The sequence below is a fragment of the Ascaphus truei genome, chromosome 8 (genome assembly GCF_040206685.1).
Source record: "Ascaphus truei isolate aAscTru1 chromosome 8, aAscTru1.hap1, whole genome shotgun sequence".
Classification (NCBI taxonomy): Eukaryota; Metazoa; Chordata; class Amphibia; order Anura; family Ascaphidae; genus Ascaphus; species Ascaphus truei.
Genome location: NC_134490.1, coordinates 86,339,323 through 86,362,889, shown reverse-complemented (window position 1 = coordinate 86,362,889; position 23,567 = coordinate 86,339,323). Strand labels below are relative to the sequence as shown.

The 23,567-nt window shown below is 49.7% G+C and overlaps 1 long non-coding RNA gene across 1 annotated transcript; it reads left to right on the top strand.

The window, feature by feature from the left end:
- The first annotated feature begins 94 nt into the window (after positions 1-94).
- LOC142500990 (uncharacterized) lies at positions 95-23,286 on the top strand. Its single transcript, XR_012803391.1, has 3 exons — positions 95-263; positions 12,877-13,059; positions 22,826-23,286. It is a non-coding gene; the product is annotated as an uncharacterized LOC142500990 (long non-coding RNA).
- Positions 23,287-23,567: the final 281 nt, after the last annotated feature.

Below are 23,567 nucleotides of genomic sequence, written 5' to 3'. Positions count from 1 at the left end.
AAAACTGTTGAGATCGTTTCTGTATTAAATATGATGCATTTTTTTATATAATACCACATAATTTTTTCTATCATTAAAACGGGATTCTCTGTTACTTTAGAACTGAAGAATGAATGATTGTGAGATCCCTCTCTACTAGTAAAACCAGTTTACTTTCCAGCTCCCAATAAGGGAACATTACATCATCTCTATATGGACTATTGGGGACAGTAAAGATTACTGTATGTCCACATTTGTTATTTGTTTGACTCTAGCTTTTGAAGGTACGTTAAACATGGCATTGCACGCAAGTAGTTACATGTAACATCTCTATTTCATAAACTTCATGTAATAGGGTGTTGTTATTTTTTTTTAAATACATTATTTGTTTAAGAAATGCATCAGCATTGATGTCACTTTTAAGTGATAACTAATTGCTTTAATATGACTTGGTTCTAATAACTGTGACATTTTGTAAGATGTGGAAATCTCTGAATAGGGTCAGTGTTTTGTCTTTGGGAGAGTCCCAAAACTTTCCTTTAAAACTTCACAAATAAAAAAAAAAGTGATATTTATATCTCCTTGTTGGCAGCACAGTGCACTTTTCCCATGGAAAGAGTTCCACCTTGTGTTCAAAACCTAGTACTACCAAGACAAGTATAAATAAGGTCACCAAATGGGTCTATATCAGGCCTGCACAACTCGTAAAGTGAGAAGGGCCGAACTGCTCCAAGGAAAAAAAAAAATGGGCCGCACAGGTAAAATCATCATCATCATCATCAATCATCATCATCCCTTGCACCTCATCATCTCTCCTCCTGCACCTCTCATCATCATCATCCTCATATCTCCCCCAGCATCTCACATCTCATATCTCCACCAGCACCCTTCATCATCATCCTCATATCTCCCCCAGAACCCCTCACTATCAACCTTTGCAATACTCCCCATCTATCTCTCATACCCCCATCTCTCCCCCTCACCCACACACATAATACTCCCCATCCACATCAAACACATAATAACCCCCTGCACACCACATACATCCTTCACCTCACATCACTCTCCCCCATGCACCTCAAATCACCCCCCTTGCACCTCACATCACTCTCCCCCCTGCACCTCACATCACTCTCCCCCCTGCACCTCACATCACTCTCCCCCCTGCACCTCACATCACCCCCCTGCACCTCCAATCACCCCCCCTGCACCTCCAATCACCCCCCTTGCACCTCCAATCACCCCCCTTGCACCTCCAATCACCCCCCTTGCACCTCCAATCACCCCCCTTGCACCTCCAATCACCCCCCCTGCACCTCCAATCACCCCCCTGCACCTCCAATCACCCCCCATGAACCTCCAATAACCCCCTTGCACCTCCAATCAACCCCCATGCACCTCCAATCACCCCCCATGCACCTCCAATCACCCCCCATGCACCTCCAATCACCCCCCCCTCCACCTCCAATCACCCCCCTGCACCTCCAATGACCCTCCAATGGCCCTCCCCTGCACCTCCAATGACCTCCCCTGCACCTCCAATGACCTCCCCTGCACATCCAATGACACCCCCTGCACATCCAATGACCCCCCTGCACCTCACCTTCCCCCCCTCCCCTGCACCTCACCTTCCCCCCCCCTCCCCAGCACCTCATTTCCCCCCCCTCCCCAGCACCTCATCCCCCCCCCTCCCCAGCACCTCATCCCCCCCTCCCCAGCACCTCATTTCCCCAGCACCTCATCCCCCCCCTCCCCAGCACCTCATTTCCCCAGCACCTCATCCCCCCCCTCCCCAGCACCTCATTTCCCCAGCACCTCACTTCTCCCCCCACCCTCCCCAGCACCTCACTTCCCCCCACCCTCCCCAGCACCTCACCTTACGGTGGCAGAGCAGGCAGGACAGCATGCTCGCGGGTACAGGAAGTGCCACACGCATAGAGTGTGCAGTCCTGAGAGCAGGAGCAGGCTCGAGGGGGAGCAGGAGCAGGCTCAAGGGGGGGGGGGGAGAGCGGGCTCCCGGGAGAGGTGAAAGCGGACTCGTGGGGGAAGGGAAAGCGGGCTGGTGGGGGGGAAAGCGGGCTGGTGGGGGGGGAAGCGGGCTGGTGGGGGGGGAAGTGGGCTGGTGGGGGGGGAAGCGGGCTCGTCAGGCCTGGTCTACTGTATATGAAAAGCAAGCTGTATTAAAGCTGCAGACCAAGCAATATGCTACATGTGTGTTTTTTTAATAAATCAGTTCTGTACTATGAGAAAATACTTGTAGCATTTTTTTAAACAACTCTGAATTACATTTTTACTGTATTATAACGTAACAAGCATGTTTTGTTTCTATAGCAACAATATGCAAAGTCACATCCCCTTCCTCTTCTGAAACAGACTCTGGCACACCCCTTTTTGAGCCCTGCCCTCTGTCTAGCAGTGCACCAAATGTATCTAGTGACTGCCTGGTCACATGATCTTCCCCACAGAACTTTGCATCTTTGGTTCTCTTCTGCTGCACTGATGGCCATTTAGTGAACCCCCGAACCGAATCTTCGCCAATCGATCAAAGGAGAATGGATCAATCGGCAACTTAGCTAATTACTAATCATTGTGTGGATTGTATTGATGCACATATTAAAGGGAAAACATTTACATTGAAAAGAAAAAAAACGGCACTTTGGACTGCAGCTTTAAGTTGACTCCTTCCTACCTCATCGGTTTGTACCATAGTGATGTAAAGCGTGTCATTGTCCCCCCTGATAATCATTTCAGGTTATAATGCAGAATATCACAGAGTTTCCATATAGTTCAATGGCAGTGATAACGTAGCATATCACGAGATATCCCATTATTGTGACTTTGTCACAATCCTTCTCCTGCTTTCTACAGTGATTAGTTTCTTTCATTTTTATGCTCTGGATACATCAGCTTCTATATTCATGGGCTCTTTACCACGTGTAAAATGGCTCCCATGTCTTTCATTGGTAGTAACAGAGGTCAGGCATTTGTGATAAAAATGCTTATATTACGAATTTCTGATAGTAAAACACAATAATCATTTAAAATGGCATTCTCACATTAGCACCTTTCAGCTTGGGATTGATTTTCTACCCTGCTCCTCAGAGTCTATGTTAAATGTTAGAAATCTTTGCCAAAAATGTGCTCATTTCACATCAGTTTTTTTAATGTTTTCTTGACCCATAACCTGTTGTGAAAAAGGTTAATAAAACCACACGCACCTTGAGATATATAGCACACGCCTGTAATTCCCTGTCTCTCCCCCGTGTACGTATTTCTCATAGTGCTAGCTGACAGAAACATACCAAAATCAACACAGCTTACCTTGATATACTGTATTGACATTAAGACATATTCCTCTTTAAACCACAAAGCCCCAAATCTGTTATTTTCATTCTATAAATATCCACTTTGCACTCAATAAACCCAATTCATTGCTTAAAGTGTCAACACCACCCTGTCTCTGATGGTTAAAGTGCATCGGAGGTCAGTGTAAAAATCCAGAGTTCCACTTGTATGCCTCATTTACCAGTTGACGGCTTCAGACTCTTTTTTTAATGCAGCAGTCTGCACTGATCGGCATTTTGTTTGCACCCGTAGGAGGTCTCTTCTCGCCCTTTGCAATGCTGTTTTTCTTTTTCTTTTTTAATCTGATGCTCCATTCATATGAGCGTTTAAAATATTAAGGCTCAGATCCACAAACGGGTGAGTTACTCCCATTGATCCCAGCTAAAACGTGGCACCCTTTTGCTCAGTAGGCAAGATTCTAACATTAAGTGGGTTAAACCCATATGCGGGCTTCTGCAGGGGATTGCTGATGTAAGTTAATCAAGGTTGATATTAACCAGGTTCTCTTCCTGTGAATTTTGAAAGCATACATATTCTGTAAACGTTTGTAAATGATAAAGAGAGATTAGACAAATTACTTAACAGATGCCGATTTTCTTGATATTAGGCACAGCACCACTGGTTTTTTTTATAGAGCTGAGTGCAAAATGATTACAAAAAAAGTACAGATAAATAATATATGTATGAATTCCCACCTTATAAACACACTTTTCTGCACATTGCATTGGATATCAGTCACTCCTACCACCCATTGTGGCCAAACACTGCCATCTACAGCACTTATTCCCTCACCTGCTGTCTCTGTAAGTCTCCCAACAAACCTCTTAGATTGTAAGCTCTTCGGGGCAGGGATTTCCTTTCCTATTGTCTGATTTTGCTGCACTTATTGTATTATTATAATTCACTGTACTGTATTCTTTGTGAAGCGCTGAGTACACTTTTGGCGCTATATAAATAAAGACGTACATATGCCTCTGGTATTGAAAGGCTAATATACTATTGTAACATGTAGAATTTATATTATTCAGTTGCAAGCTTCTTAGCTCAGAGATTCCAATCTCTCTATTCTTACGCTAACGTCGGAGGCGTTTACGTCCTCAGTTTATATTTACGCCCGTTAACAAGAAATATTGCAGGAAATAAAGCGTGTTCTCTCCTTTACCGTTATTTTCGCAGTGCTACTGTTCCCGCGGCAGCGCTAACGCCTGCTACAACTAAAATTGCCTGGTCACTTATCTTGCATATATAGGGATCTCTGTTTCCAGGAAGGGAACAGTTTGCTCACACATGCTGTATCAAATGTTCTTCCATTTTCTCACACACACGCTGTATCAAATGTTCTTCCAGTTTCTCACACACACGCTGTATCAAATGTTCTTCCATTTTCTCACACTGGATGCAGGCCGTTAGCAAGAGAGGGTTTTTGAGGCATTAAAAGAAGAGGAAAGAAGACCAGACAGACAGGCATAATTTGAGACAACCCTATGTAATAACTCTATTATTTATCATAAAGGTCTAAGGGTCTTATTCTATATCAGCCGAAGCGGGCGATGGGGTCATTTTCAGCCCAAATTACTCATTGACGCCAATAGGGAATTTTGTCTGAAAACATTCCGATCAGTCTTTTCGACTAAGCCGCTAAGTCCCGCGCTAAATATGTTTTGAAGGTGCAAATCTGGAGTGAGATACAACCACAATACATGAGAAGTGTAAATATAGTACCTGATATTATCAACAGTGTAACAAAACACTGCTGTTGTGTAGAACTTTAGACACATTAATTACAAAGGATGAATAATGCAATCTTAACAAATGAGTGGACGGGGGAAGAATGGCAAGCATTGCTATATTCTTCACAACCACCAAAAACTTGATCTGGTGTGGTATCAAAAAGGTTCAGCGATATGGAGTGACCCGCCTTTAGACAAGTGAACCATACAAAGAGAGGCCACGCTTACATATTGTCCCAGCCCAAAGCTATAGTAAATACAAATCCCCCTTGTGAGCACATTCGCGTGTCTCAGACAGGGCGGTAACCCTGCCTTTCCCCATTATCTCTTAGGCCGAGTTCAGGGTGGCTGCTATGCGACTTGCGTGCACGCGCACGTCTGTCGCAATTTCGGGTTCTTCGGTTGGAGTGTTCAAACTGAAAACTCCACCGGCGGCAAAGTGCAGCGTTGACGCTGCTACATTTTGCCGCTACAACCCGAAATGATATTTGCGGCGGCAGTCGCGTCACGTGAGCTGGTTCAGCGAACCAACTCCGTGACACGTTCGCCACGCCTCCAAACGCTGCGACCCGACACCTGCAGCCAAGGCACAGATCGCCGGGCTGCAGGAGCACGCGGGGGAGGCGAGCGTCCGTAACAGCCACCCTGAACTCAGCCTTAGCATGCAATGCTTCCACTACAGACAGGTATTCTGGGAAATGACATGCAAATGAGCACAGCGTGTCACCTTTTGCTTCATCTCTATTTAACATGGAGCCCTATAAATGGTGAAAGCAGGGTGCAGATCTGTCTGGGACATGCGAACGTCCTCACCAGGGATATTGTCATTTGCTGTTCGCTGTGGGGGGGGCGATTTTCCTCACCTTTTTACTTACCATAACTTATATAATGTGTGGTTAAAAGCTATACACATTAAGCCTTATATGCCTACCGGGCATCTGGAATATACATTTACAAGTGGAAGTGTGTATCGGAAACTTTCTCAAGTCTTACAATGCAATGTTTCCATCAACCTTTTGTTTATGTAACTCATCGGGTGGCACAGGGGCCTGCCACACATTAGTACCCCTTGCATTGTGTGCCCATGGGATGAAGCTGTTGAGACACAATTTAACCGTAGTGCAAATACATTTCTTATGATGAATGTAGATTACACACAATTTCGTGGCACATCGAAATGATTTATTGAATGAATGGGAATTCTCTGTGTGTAACATATCAATATTCCAGGAGGATCCTTGGAATTGATTTATGGAATAGCTGAAAATAAACAGAGTCCAATTAACACATAAATAATGGGTGTAAAGTATGCAGTTCCACTTTCATATTGCCGGCTGTTACTTTATATTGCTCCGATCACTTTCTTCCTTGTCAGGTGTATTAACACTTTACTATTTTGGACACCGTTATGTAAAAGCACTTTTTGGGGATTATTGCACAAACCAAGCCCTGATTGCTTCAACATTGAAATTGCCACTACATTATTTTCAGATGTAATATGAGACCCTAAACTTGCCAAAGCGTTGTAACTAAATACTGTATGTATTGTAGCTTAATTACGTGTGGAGTTTTTGTGCTTTGCAGTCGACTCTTGTGACACAATATGCAACGTACTGCATATTGCATCATAGTTAATACTGTATATCAACAATTCTGAAAAATATATGCCTTTTTGTTTGTGCTACAGTAATGAACAGCCCCACTACGTGTCTAATTATCATTTGAACAGTGTTTAGGGAACTGTATCACAGAACTGAGATCAGGCAGCATTTCTCTATTAACTATGTTCATTGACATAGTAACGGATTCTGTGACACTAGAGCATTAAGCATGATGTGTATATTTAGTGCTGCTCTTAGTACATGAACGAGTTATTTGTGTAAAGTGCAATGTTTTGATGTACATAGCGTACCTAGCATAATTCCACATTCTTTAACTGTGTGTCTGCAACAACCAAGCTACAGATGAACTAACTCTAAAATACGTTTAACATTGGACCACATGTTTATATCTGGACTTAAGTAAATATTAAACCTGAAATAACATGGGTGGCTGAGTTGGCAGTCAACATGTGTGACCCAGTTCTTGGTTTGTGGATCTGAAAAAGAAGGTTACTCAGTGATTTCTTTCATAGTGTTGTGTTCATTTAGGACATAATGATTTACAGCATCTGCTTTGCATAACTGGCACAGAGCTACAGCAGAGGATGCATTGTAAAGAAATGTACCATTATCTGTCCCTGACAACACACTGATTCAGAACTACTTTCCCTAAAATGAAATATTAATGAACATTATATAGGTGCATTATTTTCTATTGGGCTAAGGCATCAGTAAATACTCATTCACGTATAGCTTTGACATCATATTTACAAGTCTAATATTAGCACTGCATTTTAATGACATGTAGTGTTGACATTTCTGGTCAGTTTCAAGTTTATTTACCTCCTGGCTTGAGATTAAAAGTACAGCTTCAGCCGCTGCCGGGTAAATTAGGTTAGGTCGTTTGAATTGGCTCTATATTAACATAGAGGACATCTCCAAGGACAAGTTCAGGCTTGTAAATCGCCCATCCCAATTTAAAATCCAGCACTGGCTGAATATCTCCTTTTAATCTGGGCCAAGGCAGCAAGGACAGTATAAGTAAGGAAAGAAATAGCAAGCTCCCGATGTTTGCACGTGGTCTCCCGGCCTCGGATGCCAGAGAAGTCAATGGATACCCTCTTGGCTGAATACATGACACATATATTGCATATCACAGTGATATCAGTTGTTTTATTGTAAACATCCCAGAGATTATCTGGAGGGGTGTAATCGCCTCTCAGATACTGCTTTGTACATGGAAAATGGTACTGTAGGACCAGCTCTTTTTAAAACACGGCTTGAAAATGTTCTATTTAAACACTGGTTGAAATATTCATATTTTGTAGCTATTGTTTATTTTTTTTAAATTTCATTCATGACAGTTGGATTATAAGAAAATACTATCCATTACTTAGACTTCTGGAATAGCGCAGAACAGTCGATATGCAAACACGTTTTGCCTTGGCGCACTGCTCCACTTGCTCACAGTTGAGAAACGATTTTCATTTCATTACTCCTGGTGCGGATTGTTTGGTTTACGCCTCCTCAGCTTTTTAGCGCAGAAGAAGGCGGAAAGAAATGGTGCACAGAGAGATCCCCATTTAATTTGTGCATCAATAAAAGCTACACGCTGACAAGTGATTAGCCAAGTTGTCGATCAATCTGTTCTCCTGTGATCGATCAGGAGGGTTCACTAAATTGCTGTCAGTGCAGCAGAAGAGGACCCAAGATGTAAAGTTCTGCGTGAAAGATCATTTGACCAGGCAGTCACTACATACAATTGGTGCACTGCTAGAGAGAGGGCAGGCCTGAAAAAGGGGTGTGTCAGAGCCTGTTTCAGACGAGGAAGGGAATGTGACTTTGTAAATCTACTATATATTTCTGAGTTCACTGTATGTCTGCGTCCCTAGCGGCAATCTCATTGGTCCCTTGGCCTGCCCGCCCCCGCACCTCTCATTGGCCTGAGGCAGAGTGACGGGCCAAACAAAAAAAAATAAAAAAACACACACACACACACACACACACACACACACACACCACCCCCCCCCCTCCCGGAGCCCCTCACTCTCTCCCCCCTCCCCACCCAAATCCCCACGCTCCGCAACATCCCCAGCCGCACCCTCACCGTGCGCCGCGGAGAGCAGCAAACTCCAGCCTCCTCCTCTCTCGCGGCGCGGCCCGAGCCTCCTGCACTCCCCCTCACGTGCGCCGCTACCGGATAGGGGAAGCGCGGCCCGGGCCTCCTGCTCTCCCCCTCACGTGCGCCGCTACCGGATAGGGGAAGCGCGGCCCGGGCCTCCTGCTCTCCCCCTCACGTGCGCCGCTACCGGATAGGGGAAGCGCGGGCCTCCTGCCTCAGGGAGCGGCCTGACGAGTGAGTGAGCGGCCTTCACCTCCCCTCACCCCCCTTCACCCCCCCCCGGCGCCGCTACAGTCAGTGGGGGAGCGAGCGCCCGGGACACCTCGGGGGAGCGGCCACAACACGGGTGAGGGAGCTGCCGGACGGGTGAGGGAGCTGCCGGACGGGTGAGTGAGCGGCCGGACGGGTGACTGAGCGGCCTTCACCTCCCCTCACCCCCCTTCACCTCCCCTCACCCACCCCTCACCTCCCCTCCACCTCCCTTCACCCCCCCTCCCCTTCACCCCCCCCTCCCCTTCACCCCCCCTCCACCTCCCCTTCACCCCCCCTCCACCTCCCCTTCACCCCCCCTCCACCTCCCCTTCACCCCCCCTCCACCTCCCCTTCACCTCCCCTCCACCCCCCCCCTTCCCCTCCATCCCCCCCTTCACCTCCCCTCCACCCCCCCCCCCCTTCACCTCCCCTCCACCCCCCCCCCCTTCACCTCCCCTCCACCCCCCCCCCCCTTCACCTCCCCTCCACCCCCCCCTTCACCTCCCCTCAACCCCCCCCTTCACCTCTCCTCCACCCCCCTTCACCTCTCCTCCACCCACTTCCCCTCCACCCCCCCTTCACCTCCCCTCCACCCCACCACCTCCCCCCCTTCCCCCCTCTTCCCCTCCTTCCCCCCTCTTCACCCCTCCTCCCCCCCCCTTCACCCCTCCACCCCCCCCTTCACCTCTCCTCCCCCCCTCCACCCCCCCTTCACCTCCCCTCCACCTCCCCTCCACCCCCCCCCATTCACCTCCCCTCCACCCCCCCCTCCTTCACCTCCCCTCCACCCCCCCTCCTTCACCCCCCCCCTTCACCTCCCCTCCACCTCCCCTCCACCCCCCCCCCCCCTTCACCTCCCCTCCACCCCCCCCCTTCACCTCCCCTCCACCCCCCCCCCTTCACCTTCCCTCCACCCCCACCTTCACCCCCCCTTCACCCCCCCTTCACCTTCCCTTCACTCCCCCCTTACAACCTCCCACCACCTCCCCCCACCTTCACACCACCTCCCCCCACCTTCACACCACCTCCCCCACCTTCACACCACCTCCCCCCCCTTCCCACCACCTCCCCCCCCTTCCCACCTCCTTCTCCCCCCCCCCCCCTTCCCACTTCCTTCTCCCCCCCCCCTTCCCACTTCCTCCCTCCCCCCCCCCTTCCCACCTCCTCCCTCCCCCCCCCTTCCCACCTCCTCCCTCCCCCCCTTCCCACCTCCTCCCTCCCCCACCCTTCCCACCTCCTCCCCCTTCCTCCCTCCCCCCCCTTCCCACCTCCTCCCTCCCCCCCCCCTTCCCACCTCCTCCCTCCCCCCCCTTCCCACCTCCTCCCTCCCCCCCCTTCCCACCTCCTCCCTCCCCCCCCTCCCCCCCTCCCCTATTTTGTTGGCTAGTGGTTTAAATAAATGTGGTTGGCTAGTGTTTTTATTAATTAATTGATTTGTTGGCTAGTGGTTTAAATTCATTAATTGTTTTGTTGTAGTGCTTTTATTTATTAAATTGATTGGTTGGCTGGTGATTTTATTTATTGAATTGGGGTGTTTAGGTGCTTGTGTATATCTTTTATTATTGTGTATTTTTAGCCTTCATGCTTTTTTATTAGGGTACTATTGACTGCTATAGTGGCTTATCATGCCCATATTATATGGGTATGATATACCACTATGCCAATCAATGGATACAGGGTGTGTATAGTAGTCCCGGGGTGGGTGGTTAGGCCTCCTGGGTGGGTAGCATGGGAAGGTGGGTTAACCCCTTAATTACTATAGCAGTTATTAACCGCTAAGGTGATTAAAGTGTTGGGGCCATTAGATTGTATTTTTTCATGTATTCTTGCTGGCATCGGAGGACATGGACCTGCAGTATGCTGACGAGGTTGCCCTTCATGGTGGCAGGGGTAAGTAGAAAGGTTTATTTACTTTATTTATGCTGTCTGGCTAATGTTTTATTTTATAATGGGCAAATTAGCTATTATCCATATCTGGATAATAGTTATTTTGCCCATTATAGTACTGTAAGTGTATTTATTTAAATGTATTGTAAAAAAAATGTTGGACACAGGATTGGTACCGTAGGCCAGTGGGGACCCGCGAGGACCACCCGAGGGCCCCCAGATTCCAACGGGACCACCTGAGGACCCACAGACAGCCACAGGGACTACCCGAGGGCTTCCAGACACCCGCAGAGGACACCCAGACAACCACGGCCTCTGGTATCAATCATGTGGGGGTAGAGGAGCTGGGTATTAGTGTTGGTGCGTTTTTAATGTTTATTGTGGGTAGCAGCTGTTTTAATATAAATGTTATTACTAGTGTAGATAAGCAGGGGGTCTCCAAAGCAGAACCACGTTGATGTGAGGTCCGGGGACCCCCTGCTTCCCGAGATACAGGCCCCGTTATGGGGTGCCGGTATCTCCTATGCATTTAATTGTCCCGCGTCTCGTGACTGTGGGAATAAAATGCATAGTAGATAGCGGCACCCCATAACGGGGCCTGTATATCGGGAAGCAGGGCCTAAATTCAACATGGTTCTACTCCGGAGACCCCCTGCTCATCTACACTAGTAATACAATTTATATTAAAAAAACATACATTTCGGGTGAGATTTGCGCAGAGAGAGGCGGCTCTCTCTCTCTCTGCAGCAGAATGGAATCGCCGGGTAAGGCCTTTTCAGAGGGGCGATCATCACGACGCCGGCTACTCGCCAGTTTTGCAAATGTTGCTATCACTGGTATTCTGGGTTCTCTCAATACCGTGATATCTCATATATTCTTGGTAACAGGGTCAGGTTTTTCAAGATTATTATATCTGTTATTGAAGGATTTCTGTCATTTATATACACAGTTTTCCTTTATCTTAGAGTGTATCCCATTCCCTTGAGTCCAGTTCTCCCTATCCAGGGAAATTCTATTTTTGCACACCGTGATAGCAACACTGTCAAAACTGGCGATTTAAACAGCCTGGCGATTTTTTTATCTGGCGCTTACTGCATATACCCCACTGTACTTTTTATATGACTGCATAAATAAGAAAAACAAAGACTGCAGACAGTACGAAGCTGAAAGTGGTGAGATATTGAACAAGTTACAGCCAGACTCCATCTTTTCTTCAAGATTCCCACTAATAAAGGAAGATCACTTTACGAGAGAAAGGCACCCAGACATTACTCATACTGTGACTGTAATGATCCAGTTAGAAATCCTGCCAGTAATCCCTTAGCATAACTTCCACAGAATATCACAATCAATGCTGCATTTTATCAAATCAATGCATTCACTCTTCCTTCAGTTGTAAGACCGTACATACTCTATGTTAGACTATCCTCATTGAGAAGGAATGGGCAGATCATTAAAAACAAAAGTCATTTCCTCTGGTCAACCAAAAGCTTTGCCCACGGAAATCCACTTCTACAAATATCTTCCTCAGAATTATGGATTTAGCTTCGGCTTAATTTCCCCTTCCTTATGCAATTTGAGTGGGATTATGGGATTTCTTTGTAGTGAAGACCAGTTTTTCAGCATTTTATTATAAATTATTTTGTGCAGAAATCATGAGCTATAGTGGTTAGCAATATTATAAAGTCCTGGCCAGGTGAACAATGTAACAATAAACTAATTCAAATTAGTAATCTAAAATGATATCTCTTACCTGTTGGGGTGGGTTCTGGGATTGTATCTGTGACGGTAGGGTTAAGACAATCTGGTTACCCCTGAGAACCGTGGGTCCCTGGCAGCTACATAGCACCATAAGCCAGGGCCCATGTATTATCACATGTAAAAGATAAAGTGTCCCCTGCTTTTCCACTTTTCATATTCCCTTTCCGCTAGACTTATGAAACTTTCTATGTGTAAGCAGGAATACAGCAAAGAGCTGATACCAGTGGGAGCCGGGGAACCATGTGACTGGAGCAGGAGCGTACCTATTGGACAGCCGGCTCCTGCCGGCTGAACACAGACTTCTGTTGCTGCCACCGCCACCAGGACCTCTGCTGCTCCCAGATGTCGCCACAGTCTTCCTCACCTTCCTCGCCGGCTGCAGGTAAGTGATTAAGTATTTTCAGCAACTCTGACATTACCCGGTGCCGGTTCCTACCCGGTTCCGGGCCCAGCCCCCTGCTGCCAGGTACAGGTAATTTCCGAGTAGCTGAAAAAGCCGGGTACAGGATAATTTCTGGATACTCGGTACATCACTAGTATGTTTTATTACATTTGTGCATTTACTATAAATGTCTATTCAGTCAGCCCAGGCATCCAAATAGGTGCCGGGAAGCCTGGATAGACATCGGAGTTCAAAGAGACGACGGGATGTAGAGAGGTGTCGGGTTGTTAAGTGGCCAGGTCAGGGCAGAGTACGGGGTCCAGAGAACAGAGACCCCCTGTGGGGAGAACACTCTAGTGTGCCAGACTCAGTGGGACCTGCCCAGTAAGTGGCAATGGGTTGACTGGGGGAAGAGGCAGAATGTTGGCGCGTTTCCCATTGGTCAATTCATGTCCCGCCCACAGGGCATCCCGAGCCAGCTTGGCACGCACCCTCCTCTGACATCAGCCAAGAGACGGGCCCCTGTTTCTATTGGCTAGTCTGATAGGGTTCCCATGCTCTGATTTGTCATTCCTCCTACCTCCATGCTAAGGATAGCTTAGCGGAGTGTATGTAAGGAGGAAACCGACTCAGAGATCAAGGCCATCTAGTGACTTGTGTCGATGAAGCTAGGGCGGGCTTTTCAAAGTTGCTCTGTCACTAATAGCAGAGCAACCGGCTTTGTTTTGAAGCTAGGAAAGTCTGCCCTGCAGAGACTAAGTCAGGACCAAGTAATGAGAATTGAACGTAGCGGTCGCGGTTAGGATTTTTAGCCGAAAAGAGGACCAGGAAGTCTGGGTGTATATCCTGGTCAGGGTAAACCTTCCGATGCAGGCGCCCTGCATCTATTTGAGCCTAGATTTTGCTCCCAGACCCCCAATACGTGTGTTTTTATCTGTATTTTGTGTAATTCTTTGTGTTGTACGCGGGGTTACCCGAATAAACTACATTTTGTTTTTACTACCTTGTTTTGCCTAGTGAATGATCCCGGTTCAAATATAAATAAGTGTTAAAAGTCCTGGTCTCCTGTGACAGTATCCATGAGGATTACACAAACCATTAACTTCCAAAGAATTGTTCTTGACCCTTTGGGTGATGTAGCCACCAGACCATGGGTTCTGGCACTCCAGGAGACATAGTGCGTATGTCAGGGGTGTCAAACTACACAATATGATGGCCTGACCAGATTTCATTGTACTTCATTCGGGCCATATGTACCATAAATTATCAATATACGCCAGTTTCTCCCAACATGCGCCTGTCCTCACCTGCTTCTCCCCCACATGCTCCCCTCCTCTCCAGCGTCTCTCCAACATGCTCCCCTCCTCTCCAGCTTCACCCCAATATGTTCCCCTCCAGGTTCTTCCCAACATGCTTCCCTTCTCTCCAGCTTCTTCCCCCTTTCTGTCTCTCTTCCCCACTTCTCTCACTCTTCCCGCTCGCACTCTTCCCCCTTCCCTCTTTTACTTTCCCCCTTGACTCTATTAATCCCCCCTCCCCTCTTACTCTCCCCCATTCTCTCAATCTCCCCCCTCGCTGTCTTATTTTCTGTCACTGCCTTACGCTCCACAACACCCCCTACTCTCTCACGCCCCCCCACTCTTACTGTCCCCCTCTTACTGTCCCTCTTTTACTCTCCCCTATCCCTCTCTTACTCTGACCGCTTTACTCTCTAAGGCTGCGGTCCCAGTTAGCACTGTGGCACGCATGCCCGGTGGGGGGGGGGGAAAGTGCTTGCACAGCGCTAACCACGATCTGCGGTCCTCCAGGGAGAGAGATTGCGATGGGAGGGGGCGTGGTGGGGGTTTTGTGGGGGCGTGGCCATGACCTCATGCGGCTGGTTCGCCCTCATTGGGTGAACCGCTGGCGGGGGCGTGGCCATGCCTCCGTCGCCAGTTCTAAACTCAATTTCATTGAGTTACAAAAACCTGGCAGTATGGCGCGGCTGCAGCTTCAGCGGGAAGGTGAGTACTGGCACAGCACCATTGAGGGGCGGTGCTTACAGGCACAGCGCACGCCAAGGTGTGCGCTGTAGCAGTTAGTGGGACCGCAGCCTTAGGCTACGGTCCCAGTCACTGCCACAGCGCACGGCTCGGCGTTCGCTGTGCTATCAAGCCCCGCCCCCCCAGTCAGGCCGGTCCCAGTCCCTACCCGCTGGGGAAAGGTGCGCGACAGGTTTTCAGGGAGGCAGGAGAATTTGAAATCAACATCTGCGACAGAGGCGTGGCCACGCCCCCGCCGGCTGTTCAGCCAATAAGGGCGAACCAGCCGCGGGACGTCATGGCCACGCCCTCGCAAACCTACAGCCACGCCCCCTCCCGTCGCAAACCTTCCATCTCCAGTCAGACCGCCTGTCGCGGTGTAGCGCTGTGCACGTGCCCCCCCCCCCCCGCTGGGCGCGCGTGCCACAGTGACGACTGGGGACTCGGCCTTAGGCTGCACTTATAGCGACGGCGGGTCAAAACAAATGCATTGAATCCGTCGCATGCACTTATAGTAGGAGCGACGGAGCAACCTAAATCTCTGTAGTCAGTAGAATTTGATTTTTACAGCGACTATCTTCCCCCTTGCTCTTGTCCCCGCCCCTCTGCCTTCCCCCTTGCTCTTGTCCCCGTCCCTCTGCCTTCCCCCTTGCTCTTATCTCCGCCCCTCTGCCTTCCCCCTTGCTCTTGTCCCCGCCCCTCTGCCTTCCCCCTTGCTCCTGTCTCCGCCCCTCTGCCTCCCCCTTGCTCTTGTTCCCGCCCCTCTGCCTTTCCCCTTGCTCTTGTCTCCGCCCCTCTGCCTTCCCCCTTGCTCTTGTCCCCGCCCCTCTGCCTCCCCCTTGCTCTTGTTCCCGCCCCTCTGCCTTTCCCCTTGCTCTTGTCTCCGCCCCTCTGCCTTCCCCCTTGCTCTTGTCTCCGCCCCTCTGCCTTCCCCCTCGCTCTTGTCCCCGCCCCTCTGCCTTCCCCCTCGCTCTTGTCCCCGCCCCTCTGCCTTCCCCCTCGCTCTTGTCCCCGCCCCTCTGCCTCCCCCCTTGCTCTTGTCCCCGCCCCTCTGCCTACCCCCTTGCTCTTGTTCCCGCCCCTCTGCCTTCCCCCTTGCTCTTGTTCCCGCCCCTCTGCCTTCCCCCTTGCTCTTGTCTCCGCCCCTCTGCCTTCCCCCTTGCTCTTGTCCCCGCCCCTCTGCCTTCCCCCTTGCTCCTGTCTCCGCCCCTCTGCCTTCCCCCTTGCTCTTGTCCCCGCCCCTCTGCCTTCCCCCTCGCTCTTGTCCCCGCCCCCCTGCCTTCCCCCTCGCTCTTGTCCCCGCCCCTCTGCCTTCCCCCTTGCTCTTGTCCCCGCCCCTCTGCCTTCCCCCTCGCTCTTGTCCCCGCCCCTCTGCCTTCCCCCTCGCTCTTGTCTCCGCCCCTCTTCCTTCCCCCTCGCTCTTGTCCCCGCCCCTCTGCCTTCCCCCTCGCTCTTGTCCCCGCCCCTCTGCCTTCCCCCTTGCTCTTGTCTCCGTCCCTCTGCCTTCCCCCTTGCTCTTGTCCCCGCCCCTCTGCCTTCCCCTCATCTCCGCCCCTCTGCCTTCCCCCTTGCTCTTGTCCACGCCCCTCTGCCTTCCCCCTCGCTCTTGTCCCCGCCCCTCTGCCTTCCCCCTCGCTCTTGTCCCCGCCCCTCTGCCTTCCCCCTCGCTCTTGTCTCCGCCCCTCTGCCTTCCCCCTCGCTCTTGTCTCCGCCCCTCTGCCTTCCCCCTCGCTCTTGTCTCCGCCCCTCTGCCTTCCTCCTCGCTCTTGTCCCCGCCCCTCTGCCTTCCCCCTCGCTCTTGTCCCCACCCCCTGCCTTCCCCCTCGCTCTTGTCCCCGCCCCTCTGCCTTCCCCCTTGCTCTTGTCTCCGCCCCTCTTCCTTCCCCCTCGCTATTGTCCCCACCCCTCTGCCTTCCCCCTCGCTCTTGTCCCCGCCCCTCTGCCTTCCCCCTTGCTCTTGTCTCCGCCCCTCTGCCTTCCCCCTTGCTCTTGTCTCCGCCCCTCTGCCTTCCCCCTTGCTCTTGTTTCCGCCCCTCTGCCTTCCCCCTTGCTCTTGTCTCCGCCCCTCTGCCTTCCCCCTTGCTCTTGTCCCCGCCCCTCTGCCTTCCCCTCATCTCCGCCCCTCTGCCTTCCCCCTTGCTCTTGTCCCCGCCCCTCTGCCTTCCCCCTCGCTCTTGTCCCCGCCCCTCTGCCTTCCCCCTCGCTCTTGTCCCCGCCCCTCTGCCTTCCCCCTCGCTCTTGTCTCCGCCCCTCTGCCTTCCCCCTCGCTCTTGTCTCCGCCCCTCTGCCTTCCCCCTCGCTCTTGTCCCCGCCCCTCTGCCTTCCCCCTCGCTCTTGTCCCCGCCCCTCTGCCTTCCCCCTCGCTCTTGTTCCCGCCCCTCTGCCTTCCCCCTTGCTCTTGTCTCCGCCCTTCTGCCTTCCCCCTCGCTCTTGTCCCCGCCCCTCTGCCTTCCCCCTCGCTCTTGTCTCCGCCCCTCTGCCTTCCCCCTCGCTCTTGTCTCCGCCCCTCTGCCGTCCCCCTCGCTCTTGTCTCCGCCCCTCTGTCTTCCCCCTCGCTCTTGTCTCCGCCCCTCTGCCTTCCCCCTCGCTCTTGTCTCCGCCCCTCTGCCGCCCCCCTTGCTCTTGTCCCCGCCCCTCTGCCGTCCCCCTCGCTCTTGTCCCCGCCCCTCTGCCGTCCCCCTCGCTCTTGTCTCCGCCCCTCTGCCTTCCCCCTTGCTCTTGTCCCCGCCCCCCTGCCTTCCCCCTCGCTCTTGTCCCCGCCCCTCTGCCTTCCCCCTTGCTCTTGTCCCCGCCCCTCTGCCTTCCCCCTTGCTCTTGTCCCCGCCCCTCTGCCTTCTCCCTTGCTCTTGTCCCCGCCCCTCTGCCTTCCCCTTGCTCTTGTCCCTGCCCCTCTGCCTTCCCCCTTGCTCTTGTCCCCGCCCCTCTGCCTTCCCCCTTGCTCTTGTCTCCGCCCCTCTGCCTTCCCCCTTGCTCTTGTCCCCGCCCCTCTGCCTTCCCCCTTGCTTTTGTCCCCGCCCCTCTGCCTTCCCCCTTGCTCTTGTCTCCGCCCCTCTGCCTTCCCTCTTGCTCTTGTCTCCGCCCCCCTGCCTTCCCCCTTGCTCTTGTCTCCGTCCCTATTCCTTCCCCCTTGCTCTTGTCTCCGCCCCTCTGCCTTCCCTCTTGCTCTTGTCTCCGCCCCCCTGCCTTCCCCCTTGCTCTTGTCTCCGTCCCTATTCCTTCCTCCTTGCTCTCGTCTCCGCCCCTCTGCCTTCCCCCTTGCTCTTGTCCCCGCCCCTCTGCCTCACGTCACTCCCCTTGTAGCTAGAGACGTCTACAAATCTCAAATTACAACTTTCGCAACGGCTACAGAGACGGGTGACATCATCTGTAGCCCGCACTATAAGCGCAGCCTTACTCCACTCCACTCTCTCGCCCCTCCCCACTCTCTTACTCTCTTACTCTCCCCCCTCCCTCTCTTACTCTGCAATTCCTCTGTTACTCTCGCCTCTTACTCTTAACCCACGTTCTTTCACTCACCCCCCCCCCACTCTCACTCACTCACCCACCCACTTTCTCACTCTCCTCCCCTCACTGTCTTACTCTCCTCCATCCTTTCTTACTCTTCCCCTTCACTTTCTTACTCTCCCCCTCCTTCTATTACTCCCCCATCCCTCTCTTACTCTCCCCCATCCCTCTCTTACTCTCCCCCATCCCTCTCTTACTCTCCACTCTCTTACTCTCGTCCTCCCTCTCTTGGTCCCCACCCCCTCTCTTACTCTTCCCCTTCCTTCTCTTACTCTCCCCTTTCCTTCTCTTACTCTCCCCTTGCTTCTCTTTCTCTCCCTTTCCTTCTCTTACTCTCCCCTTCCTTCTCTCTCTCCCTTTCCTTCTCTTACTCTCCCCTTTCCTTCTCTTACTCTCCCCTTCCTTCTCTTTCTCTCCCTTTCCTTCTCTTACTCTCCCCTTTCCTTCTCTTACTCTCCCCTTTCCTTCTCTTACTCTCCCCTTCCTTCTCTTACTCTCCCCTTCCTTCTCTTACTCTCCCCCTTCCTTCTCTTACTCTCCCCCTTCCTTCTCTTACGCTCCCCTTCCTTGTCTTACTCTCCACTCTCTTACTCGCTTTCTCCCTCTCTGACTCTCCCCCTTCCTTCTCTTACTATCCACTCTCTTACTCTCCCCCCTCACTCTCTTACACTTATATGGGGCAGACTCATCAAGTGATGTTACAGTCTAGTGCACAATCCAACATTAACTCCTGTTCAATTAAATCGGAGCTTGATGAATCTGCCCCTACATCTTGTTCTGTAATAACTTGGACTCATTCTTTGATCGTTTCACAGATTATATTGAATAAAGAACAACAAGGCAGAGATATTTTTGCCAAGTAACCCAAGTATGGGTTATAAATCCTTTATTCTTGGCACTTTTGAATTTAGGACTCTGAACCACAAGGACATTATAACATAGTTTAATGTTAATTTCTTTCATTCTACATTTCAACTTCAGTTTCTTCCAGTGCTCTGTTCACCACTTCATTCATAATTCCTGTTAATGTTTCATATATCATCTAGTACATCTTATTTACTACTTGGGGACAAAGAAAAGAAAAAATACCTAGATAGTCAGTAATAGGTACTTATGCATCAACATTTCAAAGCAGCAGAACTGGGGCAATAATTATACAAAAGAACAAATCCAGTACCAAAAAACTCTAGCTACTGTCTTAATTCGTCTGCGCCCCCCTGCCTGCTATCACCCTGCCTGCTCTCACCCTGCCTGCTCTCACCCTGCCTGTTCTCACCCTGCCTGCTCTCTCCCTGCCTGCTCTCTCCCTGCCTGCTCTCCCCCTGCCTGCTCTCCCCCTGCCTGCTCTCCCCCTATACAAACAAACAAGTGCGCAAAAGAAGATAAACCTCTATATACAGTAAGTGTACAAGTGATAATGGTTGAATATACAACACACACCCAAAAAAACAATTTGTGGTTAATAAGTGATTCAAATAAACTGGTGTTACCAATATAGAGGAGCGTCTGCTGCTGAGTAAAGGGTAGCCCAAGACCCTGAAATCTACAAACAACAAAAGAAAACAAAGCGCAAAACGCTCATCGTGAAGTAGTAAAAAACAGTGTTTAAAAAATAAGTGGTTCAAGGCTATGCGTACATCAGGTTAGAATTAATCAGACACATAGAGCTACACTGTAGCTGTTACCGATATATGCAACCAGGAACTGCAAGGAATTCTCCCGTCTAGGATCTCACTTCCTCTCCCACACGGTCAGCTGGAGTAAAGCAGCAGTCACAGTATCAGTGTGTAAGTATATTAACACAGTCTCAGAGTCCAGCTTAATGCGTCAATGCGCCCGGTGGAGCCAAAGGAGGTAGGCAGCTCAATCCTGTGAGGCAGCGTGCATCGTCCTGTCTCCACACCTCTCTGCGCGTCCGCGTAGGTTGATGACGTCACGACGCATGCACCGAGGGAGGCAAATCGATCTTGTAGCTTAAATATGCGATTCAAAGGCACAAGCTATTTCCCTGAAGAAGTGGCCCTTAGAGTTACGAAACGCGTTGGAAGGCTACCACTCAACCTTTTTATTCTTGTTTAGTTGAGTTCTGAGGTTTGGAAATAGCTTGTGCCTTTGAATCGCATATTTAAGCTACAAGATCAATTTGCCTCCCTCGGCGCATGCGCCGTGACGTCATCAACCTACGCGGACGCGCAGAGAGGTGTGGAGACAGGACGATGCACGCTGCCTCACAGGACTGAGCTGCCTACCTCCTTTGGCTCCACCGGGCGCATTGACACATTAAGCTGGACTCAGAGACTGTGTTAATACATCTACACACTGATACTGTGACTGCTGCTTTACTCCAGCTGACCGTGTGGGAGAGGAAGTGAGATCCTAGATGGGAGAATTCCTTGCAGTTCCTGGTTGCAGATATCGGTAACAGCTACAGTGTAGCTTCATGTGCCTGATTAATTCTAACCTGATGTACGCATAACCTTGAACCACTTATTTTATAAACACTGTTTTTTACTCCTTCACGATTAACGTTTTGCGCTTGGTTTTGCTGCTCTCCCCCTGCCTGCTCTCCCCCTGCCTGCTCGCCTCCCCCCCCCTTACCTTTTCTCCAGCGTTTCTGACGCATCGCCAGAAGTCACCGGACACAAGGTAAGTAACATAGTAACAGAGGCCTTGTGCACTCTCCCGGCATTTAATTTAAATGTGGTGGTGATGAGCGCAGGGTCTATGTAAGCACCGCGCCTCCCCCCCCCCCAGTCTGCGTACCTCTGATCTATAGGATCGTGTTTCTTGATAAGCTGCTGTTTTTGCCCCATTTTTACAACAAGGAGACTTTGATATATAACCCCTTTTAAGTACAAATGACAGTAATTTAGGAGGAAATTCACTAAGGTACGAAACGTACATTCCCACGTTAACTTCCATTCAATTTAATGGCATTGCACCTTATTGAATCCCAGTAAAAAGTATGGATGGTAGGCAGCACTCCACAATAACTAGAAATAACTTTAAGTGTGGTGCAAGGGAACTGAGAGGGACCTCAGAAACCTCCAAACAAAGTCATACATCATTATGGGGGTTCCCAGCACACAACAATAGAAAAAATGACAAAAGCAAGTAATATGCCAATAGAAAAATAATTTGTATTAGTGGAACATGAGATGATGCAACAAGCAGTGCCACAGAGTATGCTATCGAGAGTGCGACTCGTCAGACATATGAATACAATATCAGTAAAAGGGAGAGGAATGGGGAGGGAAGGGAAAAGCACAACAAGGGAGGGGGGAAGGGGAATACAAAAAACAAGCTTAAAAAGATGGAGGGATCAATGCAAGGGGGAACGTTTCGGGGCCTAAATCGCCCGTTCTTCAAGCCCTTTCCCACAGACACTAAAGTTCTGTGGTACTTCCCTTTAATACCTCCAGCCAAACCTCTCACCTACACCAGTACAGATATGTGTCAAATCTCTGATACTGAAATGGAAAACTATGTCCCACAGAGCCAGTTAAATGTTAACTAAGGATCAGGAAATACTGGTAAGCAATCACGGCATCAACGATATTGTAAAATAGATACAAGAGGAGCAAACACCTGAATGTAATGACTAGAGTTGTGACTAACAACCTAAGAACTTGTATACATATGTTCATCAGAGAAAGCACGTTAAAGCCAAGCTCATAGGGAATATGCCCAATTATACTAAGCACAGCAAAGTCAAAGGAAGCACAAATCAATAGTGCAAACTATCAAATAGAGTGTAAATAGCAGCTAATACGAATACTCAGTGGAGCAGAGTCTATGCAGTGAGTCAGTCCTCTGGAGCAACACATTTACAGCATTTGTATAACGGAAAAGATGCGCCCTTCTAGAGTTATATAAGGTACAACATTATCTCAATGTATTATAACCTCAATATTATCTTGTGATAATTTAATCAATCTTTATCTGAAAATGTTTTCTAATGGGATCTATGTATATCACTAAATATGTAAAAATATATACGCTATAAATTGTGCAAAATAACGTGAAAACAAAAACTCACAAGGCATATCGCAAAGTATATAAAACAAAATTGCAAAAATATTCAACAATAGGCTGTTTGAAAAATATAAAACTGTTTAAAAAACAAATACAAAAGTGTCTAAAGGGTAGAAAAGTTGCCTGTTGTTAATGTCCTTTTTGCAGCCGGTTTTCACAAAGTGGGGCCCTTATGATGAACATCCTGCCTTTTTGCTTTCGTCTAGGGCAAATTGGATCCATGAAGCCGTTCACACATGGTATCGGGATGGAAGGAGGCAGGATGACTTTTCTGTTCCTGATGTAGCAACCCAAGTGATCACATGGTGGTGGTGCTATAATGTCCCTGACACACTGGTGCTGTCCACTCTTCAGCACCAAATCTGTCATCTCTTTGACAAAGCTCCGTGAGCGCGAAACGCGTCAGTGATCTGCCTGCCATCGTCCATGTTGTCACCATTTCAATAAAGTTGATTTTAATTGACTAACCTGTACATCTAGCCCCAGTCTTTTGCTAGCTGTGCTCCACTTTTTTCACCACATCCTGGATCTACTTTCTCACTATTCAGCACCAAATCTGTAATGCTGCAGAGTAGAGGCGGGCGAAACTGTCAAAAAACGTTTCCTGGAAAACCCAGAGCTTTCCTGTCAACATCCGTGCCGCGGTGTGAAATCCGTTGACAGATTGTTAGTGTTTCAATCCGTGCGGATGAATCCAAAACCGCCGTTGGATACAATTCGTACGGATTTTTAGTAATCCAACCCGCGGATTCCCCAATCCGTTGGCGGATTTTCACAAATTCCCGTACGGATTCCGGAATCTGCAGATTGGATTCTTACAAATTTGCCAATGGATTGCGGTATGCGCCATGTGGAATGACAGTGATAAAAAGAAAAATCCGGAAAAGACGAATCGCCTTTTTTGAGACTAATTTGCAGAAACCCACAGACCTAAGGAACCGCTGCAGA